The sequence below is a fragment of the Lissotriton helveticus genome, chromosome 4_1, assembly GCF_964261635.1.
Source record: "Lissotriton helveticus chromosome 4_1, aLisHel1.1, whole genome shotgun sequence".
Classification (NCBI taxonomy): Eukaryota; Metazoa; Chordata; class Amphibia; order Caudata; family Salamandridae; genus Lissotriton; species Lissotriton helveticus.
In genome coordinates, this window is record NC_136063.1 from 1,454,175,147 (window position 1) to 1,454,192,250 (window position 17,104).

The window sequence follows — 17,104 nt, forward strand, 5'->3', positions numbered from 1 at the left end:
GTCTATTCCTAAAAAGCGGAAATAAAAACAGATAGTTGGATGGCTAGAAGCACGTTTTTTACTTACTACACCCTATGAAACAAAATCATAAAACCTAACAATGTGTATTATTATTATTATTATTATTATTATTATTATTATTATTATTATTATTATGATTATGCTTGCTGCACTACCGAAATGAACGTATGTGTGTGTGTATGTATTTTTTGTCTCTCGCTTAGCGGTGCAGCGCATGCACTGGTCGCTCGGCGAGACCTATATTGAGAGAGGAGTTTTCAGAAGGGGACTTCAAACCCCGCCCATCATTTTCATTGGGTCACTTCAGCCTTGATGCTAAACGCTGGCTTCCCATTGAAAAGGATGCTTTTATGTCACTGCCCTTTCTCCGTTTTAGACGGCCCTTCCGGACTTCTTATTTTTAGGGGGGCCATCTGTTTCTAATTAGCATGGCCTTAGTGCGGCCATGCTAATTAGAAACAGATGCCCCCCCCCCCCAAAAGATAAGAAAGTCTGCAGGCACTACCCTGCACACTAACCGGAGCATTCCCCCCCAAAATTTGCATGCTGTACGGTTGTTGGAGAGCAGGACGTCCTGGTTTTGATGGCTTCTGTGGCTCTCGTGCGCTCTGTGCTGACAGGACCCGGGGCGCTGTAATTGGCTCGTTGATCAACCGGGCATTACCGCTCTGAAGGCAGTGCTGCAGGGCACAGCTAAGAATAGACTCCGGACCCTTGTGAACTGGATACATCCAGGGTGAGCCCCGGGCTCTGAAGGTGTTTAGGTGTGAAAGTGTGGCACATAATGACGAGCTCTGTTTTCACAGGGGTATCTGCTCTCTGCCTACATTAAAGCTCTTTGGCAGGCTGATGAAAATCTCTACATTTTAACTCTGCTCCACAGATTATCGGTATAGCTAGCACGACCTTCATTGGTGCTACGCACAATGATCTGTGAGGAATCAAAACAGTAGTGCTTAATTTGTGCTGGTGCGCGCAGATCTGTAGTGGCACCTAGACTTATTTAATTTTACATAAGCAGACTTTACTAAGAGAAAGAATGAGGAAGCGAGAGATAGGAAAACAGTGACAAAGAAGGCAGAAAGCAAGGATGAAAAAAGAATCTGTAGGTGTGAGATAGACAATAAGTGTTGGTTGGTGCAACAAATAGGACTGGGGTTGAATCAATACTAGCCAGCCTTGGTGTTCAGTGACCCCAGGATTATGGCGCACTGGTGACAGACTCCTGAGGAAAAACTTTAGGGTTCTCACACGTCTGCAGACCAGCCTCTTTGAGGCACGTGTCCCATTTTGTTTCCCCATGAAATTTCATATCCTGAAGAAATTAAATGTACAGATTTGTAGCCCAGTCCTCTAAGCTTCAGCTCTCCAAACATTTTTGCCTCCCATTAGACTTGGTGTGAAATGATGGCCGATCCCAGTCACTGCTCCTGCATAGTTTGAGACTACTTAATTCACCATTGTAAATGCATTCCTAGAATAGTGATGTTGGCGTACTGGATCAGGATCTTAGGGTGGGTGCAAACCTGAACACATTCCCATCCAATGTATATTCAAAGGGAGCCTCTCTGACTTTTCGGAGGCGATCACTTTCTGATGAAGATGTGCGAGGCACCCTCGAGGGACCACTCATGGCGTGCCCTTTGAAGTGGTGGCTTGAGGTGGGTGCCTGGTTATTAGTATCTCTGCTAAGATTCCTGGATTGTTAAGACGTTTAAGTGGCCGTGACCGACTGTTAACCAAAGATCAGATTTTTGTAAGGCCTTCGGGTGGGGTCTAACAACAAAGTGTCAAACATGCAGGGGATATGGTCAGTAACGGACACGCGTTATGCAATGCAATTCGTGTTGCTTTTGGTATTGTAAATAACAATGGCTTTTAATTTTTTTAAGGCATTTCCATTTACAATGCTAATAGCTCTAAAATTCGCCGTGCGAGACCTATTGCATTATAAATGCTTGTTTTCCTTGAGAGATGGCCAATACAAGTTATTTCTTAACCTCTCCATCATGCGAGCTTTTGACACTGTATATTTCTGAATCTCCAAGTAGTTGATTCTACTTGCTTGCTCATTGATGTTTCCTACTGTCCCTCCCATCCCCCACTCATTGGGAGCATGTACCCTGTCTAGTAAGAGGATAAGTGGTAGTTGGTGGAGGATTGGATCTAGTAGTCGAGGAAGAATGATGAAAACAGAGTGCAGATGAGCAGCTCTGGATTAGTGACTCTTTCTTGTGAGCCTATGTATTTTCACTAAGGATGTTACTTTAACACACCCTGGGTGATCCCCTGATGGTAGACCACCGCCTCTTCCCTGCCACCTCAATCCTGCTTGATCTCCGGGCTGAAATTCCTCTTAGTGTTGGTGTTTTTTTTTTTTTCTTTTCAAAACCTATTTTATTGTGTCTAACAGCCATACACACCCAGGTGGCTCCAGAAATATTGACATCTACATAGGTATGCAGAATGGAATTGCTGATATGGACAGTTATTTTTCCAGATTCAACAATAACACATATAAAAACTAGCGCCATGTTGGTAATAACATTACCCAAAGTCATCTGCCCGTTGCCCCCCAGTCTTTGCAATTGAAGATATAAACTAAAGAAGCTTCCTCCCCAACATCTATTCCACTATCTCTGCAGCCTGCGAAATAAAGGGAACGGGTTCCAAATAGAGACCTCGGTAGTCTGCCCATTTTTCCATATCTTGAAGTGTAGGGGTAGTTCCAAGCCCACATACAGAAATCCATTCCCTTCCTCCACACCTCCACCCGGGGAGGGGAGGATGTCCTCAACGCCCTGGCTATGTCGCGCATCGCCACTGTAAGGCCCAAGAACAATAGATGACGTTTATACCTATTACCCCCATACCATATGTAATGTGCAAGAGGGCTAGTTTGGTGAGGCGGGCACGTCCCACCCCTGGACCTCCAAAAGGGAGCTCAAGACCCTCTGCAAAAACCTCTGAAGCGCTGTACACTGCCAGACTGTATGAAAGCAAGTGCCCTCGTCAGAATTACATCTCAGGCATGTAGGGGAATCCACTAGGCCGGCCCTCCACAGTCTATGGATAGTGAAGTAGACCCAGTGGAGGTATTTAAATTGTATGAGTCGAAGACGTGATGCTATTGCCGCACCACGCGGGGACGGTGAGAGGGCATGCCTGAATTGGAGATATTTATAGAATTGTGCATTGGGCATTTCAAATTCCCTCTGAAGCTCCTGGAATGATTTTAAAATTGGTCCCCGCATGACTACCGCCAACGTGAAAATGCCTATGTTCTCCCATCCTCTGAATCCAGTAAACGTGGAGAGTTGGGACAGAAGACCATTATGCCATAAGGGGATCTCCCCGGTCAATTGCCCCCACCATCCCAAGCAGCGCAGGACTTGCCTCCATTATGTGAATACAGTCCTTGTCACCGGCAGGAGGGTTCGCAGTGGCGCTCCAGAGTAAAGAAGTGTGTGGTGTTGTCTCACCCATTAGTCCGCATTCTACTGCATATGCCGGGTCCTGGCTATCCCTGTACCACCAGTCATTTAACACCAGAAGGTGGGACGCTGCATAATATGCCTGAATATCTGGAGTGGACATCCCCCCACAGTATGTAAATTGGAAACAAGTTCTCAGGGCAACCCGGGAGGATCCCCCACCCCAAAGGAATTAACTCAGCAATGCGTTAATCTGCCTTGTAGTCGGAATTAGATATGGGTTATTCTGTATCTGATGCAGTAGGCGATGGAGGGAGACCATTTTAAAAATTACAGATCTGCTGAATAGGGACAGGGGCAGGTGAGACCAGGTTCTGAGCTGTGCTTTAGTCTGCATCATCAATGGGGCCAAATTTCTGTCACATAAGTTTGATTGGGAGGGAGCCAGAAACACCCCAAGGTACCTGAACCCTTCCATGACCAACGTGACCTCCCTGGACCAGGTGCCCAATTCTATCCCCCGCGCACCTTAGAGGTCAAAGGAACGATTTGGGTGCATTCCAATAGAGGCCAGATGTTTCTCCAAAAATCTGCATGATACAAAGTATCCTAATCCCTGACCGATTGAGGTCAGTAAGGAAAAACTGCACATCATCCTCATAAAGCCCTATGTGGTCGGCTCATTCAAAACCATGGAGTTGAGCATCTATTCTGATCCATGCTCCACAGCGAGCGCAAACCGATATGGGAAGAGGGGGCATCCCTGGCGAGTCCCTCATCCAATAGAGAAGGTCTGGGAGGTAGCGCCTGCCCAGCGCACCGAAGCTGTAATATCTGTATTATACAAGTCCTATACAAACCAGAAGCCGAGGGCCAAAATTCAATCTACGTAGAAGTGCAAAGAGGTAGGTCCAACTAAGCGAGCTACATTTTATCAATGTCTGCTAAAAGCAGGACCGCCGGACACTCCGAACAATCTACTGCCACAATGGCATTATGGGCGCGACTGATATTGTGTTTCGTAGCAAGGCTGGGCATAAAGCCTGCCTGGTCTGTGTGGATGAGGTTTGAGATGTGGGGCAACAGATGGTTCTCAAGTGCCTTAGCCATCAGCTTGGCTTCAACATTTAATAATGAGATTGGGTGGTATGATGAATGATGCTCGGGGGGCCTGCCCGGTTTTAAAAAATGACCAACTACGCATGTATCCATGTCCCGCCGAAGGCAACCAGTCCATATCGCGGCGTTAATCACTTTCAAGTAGTGGGGAAGGAGTTGGACCTGGAATGCTTTGAAAACTTCACCTGGTAAGCAGTTGGGCCCGGGGGCTTTACCTGAGCGCATCTCAATCAGTGCGGATGCAATTTCGTCTGTTGATAATGGGGCGCCCAGTTCTTCCCTCACCTTGTCTGAGAGTGCCTTGGGGGGGCAAATCGCCTAAGAAACTATGTATTGTGGCCATTGGTAGAGTTTATTTGGGGGCATATAGATCTGCCAAACAGTCAGCAAAGCTCGTGGCAATTCATGCTGGGTTATATAATATCGTGCCATCATGCTGATTTTCAGGAATGGAGCGTGGCTGCAGCTCTCGCTGGCAAAGTTGATGCAGCAGTGTATTCGACTATTATTAGACTCATCCCTCCACTGATAGATCCTGCTGTGGGTAGCAAGCCAAGCCAGCTTGGCCTCCTCTAGTAGTTCATGGGAATAAAGCTGTTGTGTGAGGAGTAGTTGTCGGCGTGGTATGTTTCCCTCTGCCCCCTAATCACTTGTCACTTGATCAAGCTCAGTGAGTTGAGCCTCTGAGTCAGTTTCTCCAGTTTCTTGCAGCGCTGTGCCGCAAAGAAGGATATATCAGCGTCACTTATGGTGGGCTTCATGGCCTCCCACAGTCCCCCTAGGGATTCCACCGATCCTGTGTTGTGCCCGAAATATTCTTCTAATAATGCACAATGGACCACAATGGACCAACATAGGCAACTAAGCGATGTATAGGGTGCAAACGGCTTTGTTAATAAAATAGTGCCTTCAGAATAGGAACGGAGGGAGTATACTGCTAATACAGGGTAAAGGTTCTACCCCATCCTTTTTTTTGTTCAGAGGTTGGATCAGAAGAAAATTAAATAAAATTAGCAAATAAATAAAGAAAAACTCTATAAATGTGAAGGGATTTGCAGTTGGGAGGATAAAAACTAAGTTGGTATCCTTAGCTTGATTCATGGGAGGAGCGGGTGTACAGCAAACAGAAATTAGTATGGCTGATTGATGGGCTCAAATGAAGCACTGGTATGCTCTATCAATGATATTCTTACACGCAAACAGCCCACATGTGTTATGAGCAAAGAAGACAAAGTGATGTGCTTGAACCTAGCATATCGCCATGTCTTTTAGAAATAAAACCCAAAGCAATCTTTGAGAACCTTCAAACTTCCCATTAAAAGTTTGATTTTTTCATATATATTTTAATTAAGAAAAATACTTTAAACTGTGTATTTGTTTGGTGTATTCTTGTTTGTGTGTATTGTTTTGAGGTTCACATCATAGAAATTGCTTAGGCAGGGGTCCCCAACATCTAGTATTGAGTCATCAGGGAACCGCTGCTCTCTAGCCTTTCTTGAATGTTTGTGAGTAAACACAGTGGTAACCCCGAAGACCAGACCCTCTTAGAAGTGCTTATAGTTGGCCCCTTAGAATAGCATTATCTTTTGTCTCACCTCATAAATTAATATAGTGTTTTTTTGTGCCACTGTATGTGTTGGTATTACTGTAAGGGATAGGCATTTTTCCACTATTATGTTTTTTTAAATTATAATTTTAGTGCATGTAAGATATTTTGAATTGGAAAGAAAAGTTTTGGCTGGAGATGGATCGTAATTCAGTTTGAAAACGTCTGCGTTCTAGTGTATCGATCAAATAGCCTTCTCTGAGTGACCCTTATTTGCTTGACCACAGCTGCTGGTGGAGAGTCAAGGAAAATGAATGGTGTTTGCCTAATCTTCATAAGTAGCAGTAGGGAGGGCACTGTGACAGCGAGGAGACGAGGCAGCACCAACACTGCTTCTTCTCAATATTCTTAGCCTGACTGGTACCCGTGGAGGGATCCGACAATTACTGCACTTGCCAGTATTTTCTTTCTTGTAAAAATAAAATATTTACATATTTCATTTATTTTTTGTGTGTCAAGAATACCAGTGTCCTGTGATACAGAAGACCAATGTTCTAGTATTGTTATAAATCATCTTTTTTATTTGGTGGGCCACTGGATCCCACCATTTCAAATTTTAGAAGCCACATAAACAATTAAGCAGTTCTATCTGCACTGCAGTGTTCAACCTGAACCTCAGGCACTCTGCACACTCAGTACCTTTCTGCACATCCACAGCATCTCTGCAGACCATGATTGCAGGTCAGCCACTCCCTACATGTTCTCAGGTGGTCCATACACCATCATCCATATTTGTATACCTCAGACATGCAGGCCACAGTCTACCGCTGTACAGCCCCAGCCACGTTCGCTCTGTATGTCTCCAGCCAGACATTTCATATAGTCCTACCATAAAAACCTAGATATGTTGCAGCAAATTTAAATGTTCAACGTATGTCAGTTCTTTATACCCTGAGACTCTTGAGAATGAGGCTGGTGTTTTAGCATCAGAACACCTGGTTTCGGGGTAATTGTGCGCTTTAAGAATCAAAAATTGATCAGCTGACTGTTCTTTGAGAGGCAGAAAGGTAGTTTGGAGAACGTTTCTGCACTTGAGGATTTTAAGAGAGGGGTGGGATGAGGATGATGCGTCAAGAGTCCAAAGATGGAGGCAAGGGAGATACAGAGAAAGAAATTCAGGTATCTGGTAAGCTTTTTAGGGTGGAAACCGGAAAACTGTACCTTTTGCTTTGTTGCTTTTTACCAGTATCTGGGCAGCTGGAAAGTTTTAGATGCTTAATTTCATATGCATTACCCTCAAACACAAAGAATTAAGGGAGTACTGTAAGGCTTTGGTACTAGAGCAGCCACAGAAGCTGTGATAGAAACCTTACCCTCCAAGAATCATTCACCACAGCAGGCATGAGCCTGCAAGGTTATTTGAGGATGACTACTCATTTCAAAACCTGCAAGAAATGGGAAATCCTGTAAGCATACTGTATATATAAAAAATAAAAAGTGAAAACATTAATTTGAGGAAAAGTAACTATTCAGTAACTATCTGGAGCTATTCAGTAAGTGACACGCCAGAAACTCACTAATAAAAGGGTTTGTTTCATGACAGAACTTTGTTGAGTTGAGTGCTAGGTGGTCTAATAATCCACATGTTTCGGCTTTAGACGATTAGCCTATGTCTACCTGCTACACATTTACCAATTTTGTATAATTTACTATTAATATATGGCTTGCTATTTACATTAAACAAAAAAACACACAACAAGAAAATGGTAGAAGCACAGGTAACACTCTGAGGCACTTGGCATCACTTAGCAAAATAACATGTTGTCCTCCCCCTTATTATAGAAATCCTAAGAACACTGTTGTTTTCTTGACTGATGCTCCTCGGCTATACTCATTGATCAGAGCGACTATTAATTAGGAGCTGCATATGTGTTTGGTGTCGTTTTACAAAGAACCAGTTAATTTTATCTGAGACACTCGTTACGTACTGCTGATTTATTTGTAAGTTCTATAAGTAATCCATTTGTGTCAGGGTGGCCGATAATTTTTTTTTGTCGGCTGCACCAAAGGCTATTGCCTAGTGTCAAAGACTGAACAGTCTACCTCCAAGATTGCAATATTAATTTTGTTGTGTTGTCTTCAAACGCTAGATCGACCTACAGTCACCAGACTTTTCATCACTATTTTATTAAGGAGATCATTTTGTGCCGTATCACATATTAAGGCATGCACTTGGTGTTATGTATGTCATAAGGACAGTATTTAGAGCGCAGATATCTGCCTGCTCCCTGCCACCCAGTCACAATAAAGCTGGACTCTAGCTCTCTTTTATGTTGGAGTGTCTTTGTGTGTATTGCATTGGCTTTACTCATAAATGCATGTACAACTGGAAATTAGGGAAGGCTTTACAGATTCTAGCTCTGCGAAATCACTTGTTTAATGTACATTATATCACAGTGCATATTGAAGTAAGCATGGCACAGTAATGTTTCTTGTAAATCAATGAACATCCATGCCCTTGCATTCTTGTAGCTTAAATACTTTTCAGGGATAGAATGACCACTGGCTAGATTACAAAAGTATAGAAGCAAATTGATTTTGTGAATGTAAAAGTTTAAAACGTGCACGTTAGAGCATGAGTGGTTCTGGTGTTGGTTAATTAGTGATGTCAGTAAGGGGTAAGAAGATGATTGAAAGGTGGAGGGAGAGAGAATAGAATTTCCAGTTCAAGAAGTTCAAAAACTGTAACATTTTAACTAATTCTCGTCACCCCTCTAATGATATTAGAGACTACACATGGCTTTTTCTTTCTACATCTTTATTACAACTTACTGGATTATTGTTGCGAACAGAATAATTTTATTGGTTGGCATCCAATGCTTGTTTATTGACCTCTCCCAGCCTTCCTGCATTGTATATAGTACTTCATTTAGGGAAACATCAGGATTGGAGTTTATGCTTGCTGTTTGAGAGTGCTCAAAGTCACTCCCGTGCCAACTCCTCTCGCCTCCCATGGACCCCAGCTCCTTACACTGCTCGCTGGGGACAGTTTCTCACACTGCACATCAGCGCCAGCTCTTCACTGCCCACCTGTGCTGTTGTCTCATATACCCAGCACAGACTGCCCATCATTGCTGTCTGTGTACAGTGCCCACCAGTGCTGGCTCCTGACCTGCCCACTAATGCTTGTTTCTCTCACTACCCTCAACTGCCAGCTCCTACCCCCCCCGCCCCACTTTGTCCAGTTGTCTACTCCTAACACTGCCCACAAGTCCTGCTTCTCACTCTACCTAACAGTGCCTATGTCTCCTACTACCCACCAATGTGAGCTCCTTGGGCTGCCCGGTAGTGCTGGCTGTTCACTTTGCTGTCCTTTGTGGGCTACTTTCGCTGTTATTGCCATCACGTCATGCTGTTGTTCGCTCTTGCACCAGAACCTACTCACCAGTGCCTGCTTTTCACCCGGCTCAATAGATTCAGCTGCTCTGACTGCTGTCTTATCCCTGGCTTGTAAACTGCTGCCTGTGCTTTGATCTGCTAACCAATTCTGGCTGATGACGGCTGATTAGCCAGAAACCGGTCCCTGGATGCTTGTTTCAGGTCCAGGGAAGACATGGCTTGGCAGTTTGGGCTGTACTGTTCCCATGAGGCAGGGTCAGGCTGATTTGCATATGGCCATGTCTGAGTTGGGGTGGCGGAGTGAGATAAAGAATAATGGATTAAACCCAGATCAGTTGACTGGGGGTGAGTGCTTGCAATGTTCAACACTCCGTCCATCATCCCCTTTGGTTTTGCTTTGTTCTCGCTAAGTTGTTAGGGTATGCCCAGACGTGGGTCCCTTGCTCACTTTGCCACTGGATTCAATCTAGCCTGGCTGATGACGGCTGATTACCCAGAAACTAGTCCCAGGATGCTTGTTTACGGTTCAGGAAAGACATGGCGTGGCAGTTCGGGCTGGACTGTTCCCATGAGGCACAGGGTCATACTGATTTGCATATGGCCATGTCTGAACTGGGGTGGCGGATAATGAATGAAACCCAGATCAGTTGACTGGGGAAGGGTGCTTGCAATTTTCAACACTCCGTCCATTATCCCCTTTGGTTTTGCTTTAACTAATTCTGCCTGTTCCAATATGATACCCCAGGAGGCAGCCTTTTAATCTCACCAAACTTTGTCCCTATTTTCTCTTGGAATGTGCAGGAGAAAAGAAACGCCACCCCAGCCGATTTATGTGACAGTGATGAAAAGAACTGCTGTGGGAAGGCTTGTGAATACAGTCTAGGTCAGCCTTTATGTAATAGATGTGTCTTCTGTAGAAGACAGATATCTGCCTGTGATTGTTCTAGGTAAGATAGGGTTGCCCTCCTTTTCAAAGAGTTGTTCAAGCCTTATACATGTGGAGAAGTGTGGCTCACCGGTTAGAGGAGGCAGTCCCTGATGCAGAGGTCAGACCTGGGACCAGGGTTCAATCCCCGACGCGGCAGGGTCTTGAGCTCAAAATGTCCACGGACTTGATAATTCTCGCCTAGGTGCCTACTCGAATCGTGGGTTCACACTCTGCAACTCTGGGCAATAGCTTGCTTAATCTCCACTACGGCCCCACCGCGATGGGATGCCTGGTCTTCACCTTGGGGATGCCCAGTAGGGGTAATCTCGCAGGGAAAGGCCAGGACGGGTTCCCAAAGCAAGCGCCTTGAGACCTTACGGTGAAAAGGCGCTATATAAGAACGTATGATTTACGATTAGGGTCATCACCCTCCAGTGCATCATTCTGGACGCCATACCAAGCAACTAACACGTTTTGACAAGAGTTCGGGATCCCTACCCATACCCCACCTCCCTGACCATAGTGTTGGCTTATCTGGACATTGTGTGAAGATAGAGATGAACTTTGGCTTAGTTGCTGGCACCGAATGAAAACCCCCAAAACATTAATAAAAACATCAAAAGTCCCTGGAGTGGGGAAAAAGAGAAGTTGTCCGTCTCCCTCCCTACCAGTGGTTGAGTCTTCAACTGGGACAATAGTCAAGCCAATGACACCGGCCTCCCCCACCCCGGCCGCCTAGGTAGTGCCTAACCCCTAGCCAACCTGTAGTCCCTCAGGCAGGGTTGTTAGGTGCTGTATCCTCCACCAGCTTATCCAGGAGGGCCTTCCTTTCTGAAGCCATGATCGCCTGGTCAGGCCCATCGGAATCCTACGCCATCTCGGGCGGCCCTCTACCCTGCGCAGACCAGTTTGCGTCATCTGCTTGTCTTCATCTTGTGGCTCCATTTGCAGTAGTTCACAGACCTCCTTCATGTAGCGAATTTTGTACAGCCGATCCTGCCAGTGCAAAAATCAATCTAAAAGGATGACCCCAGGAGTAGACAACTTTCTTTTCTCATAGAAAGTTCAAACTGGATGAAATTCTCGTTGCTTTTGCAGTGTAGAGGCCGCCAAGTCCTGGTAGAGATGGAGGGTCTGACCCCGGGAAACCACCGCCGGCAGTGCTCAAGCATCTCTCGGGATCCGCTCTTTAAGGGGGAAACTCTGAGCGCAGGTCAAGATGTCTACAGAGCAGGATGAGCCGGGGCTCCATCGGCCACCCTGTGGGTGCAATCCAATGGAATCTCTGCTGCCGGCATGTCTCCCAAGATTTGGGCAAACCGAGCCTTTACATAAGCCTCTATGTCTTCCCCCTCTGCGTCGCGGGGGACCCCCATAGTCTGATATTTTTTAGCCTAGAGCGATTTTCCAAGTCTTCCCCATGAGCCTGGAGATCTAGTTGTTGCTCTGACAGGCGAATTACTTCTTGTTGTAGCAGTTCGATTTCCTTGTCACGTGAGGATTCCTGTCCTTCTAGGTTATCGACCCTGTCGCCGATATCTGTCACTTCTTTACGTACCGCTTGTAGTTCGCACGTGAGGTCCTTCTTTACTGACAGGAGGTCTTCCCTCAAGGTGGCGGAGAGCTTCTATGTATGGGCGTATGATCGGGTCCTCCACATCCTCCCGTGATGGTAGGCCGCGGGGCAGGGGCCTCCCTTGGGTTCCCCTTCTGGGGCCTCGTGAGCATGTCCTTATTGGTGCCCCCTTTCTTTGCTCTTGCCTGCGTCATCAGGACACTCGTCTGGGGTCTCGGGAGAAAAAGAGATATGTAGCTTGCGCAGGCCTGTCTCTCCACCTCCCCGCCGCTAGAGTAGAACTCTTGCTGGTGTCTTGCCACGACTAGCTTCCACCAGGGCTTACTCCCTTTCCTGCTCTCCTGGGGCGACTCCCCACTAATCACCAGGTACTGGCCCAATGTTATGTTATGTTAAGCTGATTTATAAAGCGCACGGCTGCCCCAGTAAAGGGGCGACCCGGCGCTGAAACCAGATTAGTGCCGCTGGAGACAACAGAGCAACTTATAACGCAGGGAACAAAAGCATTTTAATAGCTTTACGGAAGGGCAAATAAAGCTGTAGACTGCGAATGGACATGGGAATGGAATTCCAGAGTCTGGAAGCCAGCAACCGAAAAGAGCAGCCACCAGCACGAGCCCTCCTCACCCTAGGGACAACCACCAAGTTCTGTCCCATGGAGCGGAGTTGGCGTGAGGGAGTATAAAAAGAGTGCAGGTCTGACAGAATGCTAGGCGACGAAGAGTTGAGGATTTTAAAGGTGATAAAAGGGCCTTGAATTCAATACACCTAGCAACAGGCAGCCAATGAAGGCAGAGAAATAGCGTGCCCCGCGTCCTCCAAGACCTCACCATGGACCCTCCTGTGTAACAGCTGTGTCTCTCAGCACCAAGGTCCCACCTCTAGGATACTGCCTTCACTTGCTTATGGGAGGGAAGTCCAATTATTCGAGCTCTGGGAACCAGGAGAGGGCTTATAGCGTCACTAAGGATCACCTCTAGATATGTCCCGTCACACAGTCTCGGGATTCCATATAAGTTATGGGCTTTAGGGGTGGCGGTGAAGCCCAAGACTCTTTAGCCTTTTGTGTTGCCCCGTAGACTCAGGCCACACCAGCCGCCAGGCCTCCACTACTGCTGCACAAGCTCCGGTTAATAAGCTTCCTCCGGGCTCATCAGTCTGTTGAGTGGCTGACAGGGCTAATTCAAATTGTTCGCCCCCTGGACTGCTGCCCACATCATGGAGGGTAGATCGGTCAGCGCTTTCCCAAGGCCCAGTCTCTGCGCACCGGCCTCGTGATCATTCTTTAGTGTTGCGCCTCTAAAGGCCGTCTCGATATACTCTGCTCCATTGGGCAAATTCAGCCTTCACCCCCGCCACACACTCAGGGGTATAGGCGAGCAGGGCTAGTTCTTGCGGAAACCCAGCAGGAGAACTACAAAAGGTCCTCACCCCGATTCCAGCTGAGTCGGGGTCCCTTGTGTCCGCTTCTCAGGGGCGGTGTTCTTCTGGCCCCACACTGCGGAGACGCTATCTCGTGGCATTCTCGGTCCCTCTTTCAAGATGGCACAGCTGCCTCACCTCTGCGGCCTGGGCATTTGCGAGAGGCGCATCTCCGGCCTCCAAGGCAGCTCCTGCTCCTACACCCGGCGCAATCGAGAATCCCGGGTCAGCACTCCTCCGACACCATGTATGCTAGGAGCCCCCACCTCCAGGTCTCCACAGCAGCCAGCTCTGAAGAGCCGCCGTCTGCAGCTTCAGATCTGAATATGGGTCCCATTCTTCACTCGTCTGCACTGTGTACTGCGGACCGTTTCCAGTGCTGAAGAGGTACCCCCCCCACCCCCCTAGGTTTCCCCCTGTGTAGCGTTGTCGTGAGGGGTTGCTATTAGATACTTCGTGGGGGTCAGCGGGGAGGCCACGGCCCCTGTATTGTTTTTTAAAACAAGGATGGAAATTGTCAGTTACTGAGATACTGGGATGCAAGTTTGGCTCTTTTACAGACTCAGTCCCCATGATCAAGGGAAGGGTCAAGCCAGAGCTAGACATTTGTCTCAAGCCAGGCTTAGCTTGCTCACCTATACAACCTCCCTTGCCAAAATATGTGGTGCGTAGCTTTGTGGTTGACAATGATCTAGAGGAGTGATTTGCTTTTCCTGAGAGGTTCTTAGAGATGCATAGGGTAGCGGAAGCACTGGTTTACGGTGTTGTGGAGGTGTTTATGAGTTCAAGAAAGGAAGCTAGTCCTAAGCCTTGAAGAGAAAGAAGGTATACTGTACAATCACACGAAGGCATTACTAATGCAAATGTTTGGGCTTACCCCTGAGAAATATCTCAGAATGTTATGAATACTCGAAAAAATTCACATCATGGTAAGATTTTTCGGACTGTTCATTAAAGTTACTGGAGGGTTGGGTGAATGTCAGGCAAGTGAATACTCATGAGCTATATAATGTGTCTATAAAATAAAAATAAATTAAGTATTGGGAAAATGTCAAAGCTACTTTACACTTTTTATAAAAAATCTAATTTGATGATGATAAATTAATTTTTCATGTCTGTATTGGAATAGTAACTTTTAAAACGCATACGTAGTATTGCCTGAAAACCAGATTGAATTAAATCCATTTGGCTAGCTGCTTTAACTCCTGTTGCAGAACTTATCATTCCAAGTAGGGGCAAAGTGTTGTCCTGCTAAAGGCCAATACAGGCTGTCCTAGTGCTCCGAAGACTGTTGTAGTGCATACACTGCCACTCCGATCCTGAGATGAGAGCCTCACTTCTGTCAATTTGACTGCAGGCCTCTAGGAAGGTTTGTTGTAAGATGGAAAAGAAGTGCTTGGAGAAGGAGGACTTCTACTGGCAATTCTTCAAGGTTGGGCGTAGGACATTCTGAAATCAGTGGCTCGTGCATAGGATAAAAGTGGCATCACCACACCTCGGGACATTACTTTACGTGGAAGAAAACACAGAAAAAAACATGAATCCTGGTGGTTCTGTGGAAGATGGTAGCCTGAAGGAGTCTTAATCTCTACTTGCGCCGAGACGATGGAACTGCTTTCAAAGGATCAGCTTTTTGACCTCCTTTTCTCTCCTCAGGGACACAAAAGGCTAAAGAAGGGTTCAGTTCTGTAAGGACCATCTGCCACGTATAGAGCTGACAGCACCAGACCCTGTGGGACCCTGGCTAGGGAAAGCCGCACTTCTATAGGGGAAACCCAGGTGACTTTTTCAGCATTTTCTTGAAGTTGTGCCTTTTGGTTGTATCAGAAATAAACCTGTGTGGAGTCCCTGTTGAGGAACCTCTCCAGTGTTCTATGTATAGTGTTCACATGCCTGTGAGTGAGGTAAAAGATAAGCTGATCCATACATATATACCTCTTAAAACCATGGTGCTTAATATAAATTATCTTCTGGCTCAAATTAAACAGTCACTTGAGCACTACCGACAACCTTTTACTGTATATGGACTGAAGATTTTGGGGTTGTCATTTTAGAATTTCGTGTTTTTCTAATCCGATAAAAGAATGGCCTATGTCCAGGATGGCTTATCCTTAAAACGCCTGAATTCGCACCGTTATCTCTCCAAAGTGAGGTGCTCAAGTTGGAGTTGAGTGCCGATGGCTGCGTAACCAAAGAACTCCACTAACACACGTAGGATGGGGTCCTTAAAATGGTCTGACTTGCCCCAGCTGCCAGCCTGATAAAGTTATCTGTAGAGTTGGGCGTCCTTTATGGTGGGAACCATATATTAACCTTTGAGTCACAGGCTGATAATGAGCTCAGGTTGCCTCATTCTGGCCACAGACTCTGTGTGCCTATCACCACAAGTTACAAAATGTGAATCGGGCTCCCATTTTAGTCAAGGATAAAATTTCCGGTGTGTTAGGACACCCTAGCTTTGGATGATTTTTTTCAGCAGCACCAAGAAGCCGTCACAGATACCTTGTCTCCGCAATATGCAACTTGCTCCTGAAAGAATGGAAATATACAGATGAGACTAATATTTCTGACTCTATTTGGAAGGGTTTGAGATGGAGCAATTCCTATCTAAGTTGGATTTCTTATTAACCAATATATTTAATTAGTCCTCAGTGACCTCAGATAATGCGGTGGCAGCTATTTCTTTGATATGAAGGCAGCAGTGACCTTGTAGCATTCTTTGTCCGCAATTATTTTTTCTCTATGTTCAAGAGCATATGGAGTCTATATGGTCCTTTTCTAAAACTTTGTACAAGAGCTGTTTCTGGTTTTCTATTTATGAGTTCTGTGAGATGGATCTCAGGTTTGGCACAAAGGCAACAGTGGGTGTAATTCTGGAAAATTAAGGTTCACCCGAATTGTCCTATGATGCACTTGCTAGTTTTTAAGACAGTAACGTTTGGCAGTCAGCTCCATGAAATACTGGCTAGTACTTAATTTGAACTGGGGGTGTCAGAGCCCATTACGGATTGAAAATAGAATAAATAAATTACAGAAGGGACAATAATTAACAAAATGCATCGAATGAGCAGCAAATCACTTGACGGGATTGGCTTTCAGCAGTATAATAATTTTATATGAATATATTTACATGTTGAGGAAAAAATCAATCATTGTGACTGTAGTACAATACAATTAAGCGATATATTCGGTCACAGACTGTTATGCTGCATCCGTGCATTCATACCTATGTATTTTTTGCCAAATGTGCTGGAGCTGGCGGGGCGTTTCCTATATTACCAGGCGATTTCTTATGGTCATGTGACACTGAAGGCTGTTCTATGCGGTGACCTTGGCAGATCCCTGGGGCACTCTATAGGTGGAGATCAGTTTCTGCTACCGTTCTCTCACCCACTTTCACACTCAGCAAGCAATAGGAAAGATTGTAATGCACTGCAGTGCTAGCATGTCGAATTCCATCTTCCTCTTTAGGCAGGTACCCCGGGGAGCAGCAGCGCCAGAGCTGCTGGGCAGCCTCCGAATAAGAGTCTCAGAAATGTCCTCCATGGTCGAATTGGTTGGTTCAAGCTAGCAAACAAACCCCTCTTGGTGGTTTGCAAATGTATTCTTCACTTACAAAAAGCAGGGACATGGCTGCGATATGTTCATCCCAGTTTTGA

General features: G+C 46.0%; 1 protein-coding gene across 4 annotated transcripts in view; it reads left to right on the forward strand.

The window, feature by feature from the left end:
* RIPK1 (receptor interacting serine/threonine kinase 1) overlaps positions 1–17,104 on the forward strand; it is a 225,027-nt gene that overhangs the window by 13,397 nt on the left and 194,526 nt on the right. For 2 of the 4 annotated variants that reach the window (XM_078688034.1, XM_078688032.1), the window contains exon 2: positions 15,102–15,224. The exons of the other annotated variants lie outside the window; for them this stretch is intronic. The gene's annotated coding sequence lies outside the window, so the exon portion shown is untranslated. The remainder of the gene's footprint in view (positions 1–15,101; positions 15,225–17,104) is intronic. 4 annotated transcript variants of the gene reach the window in all.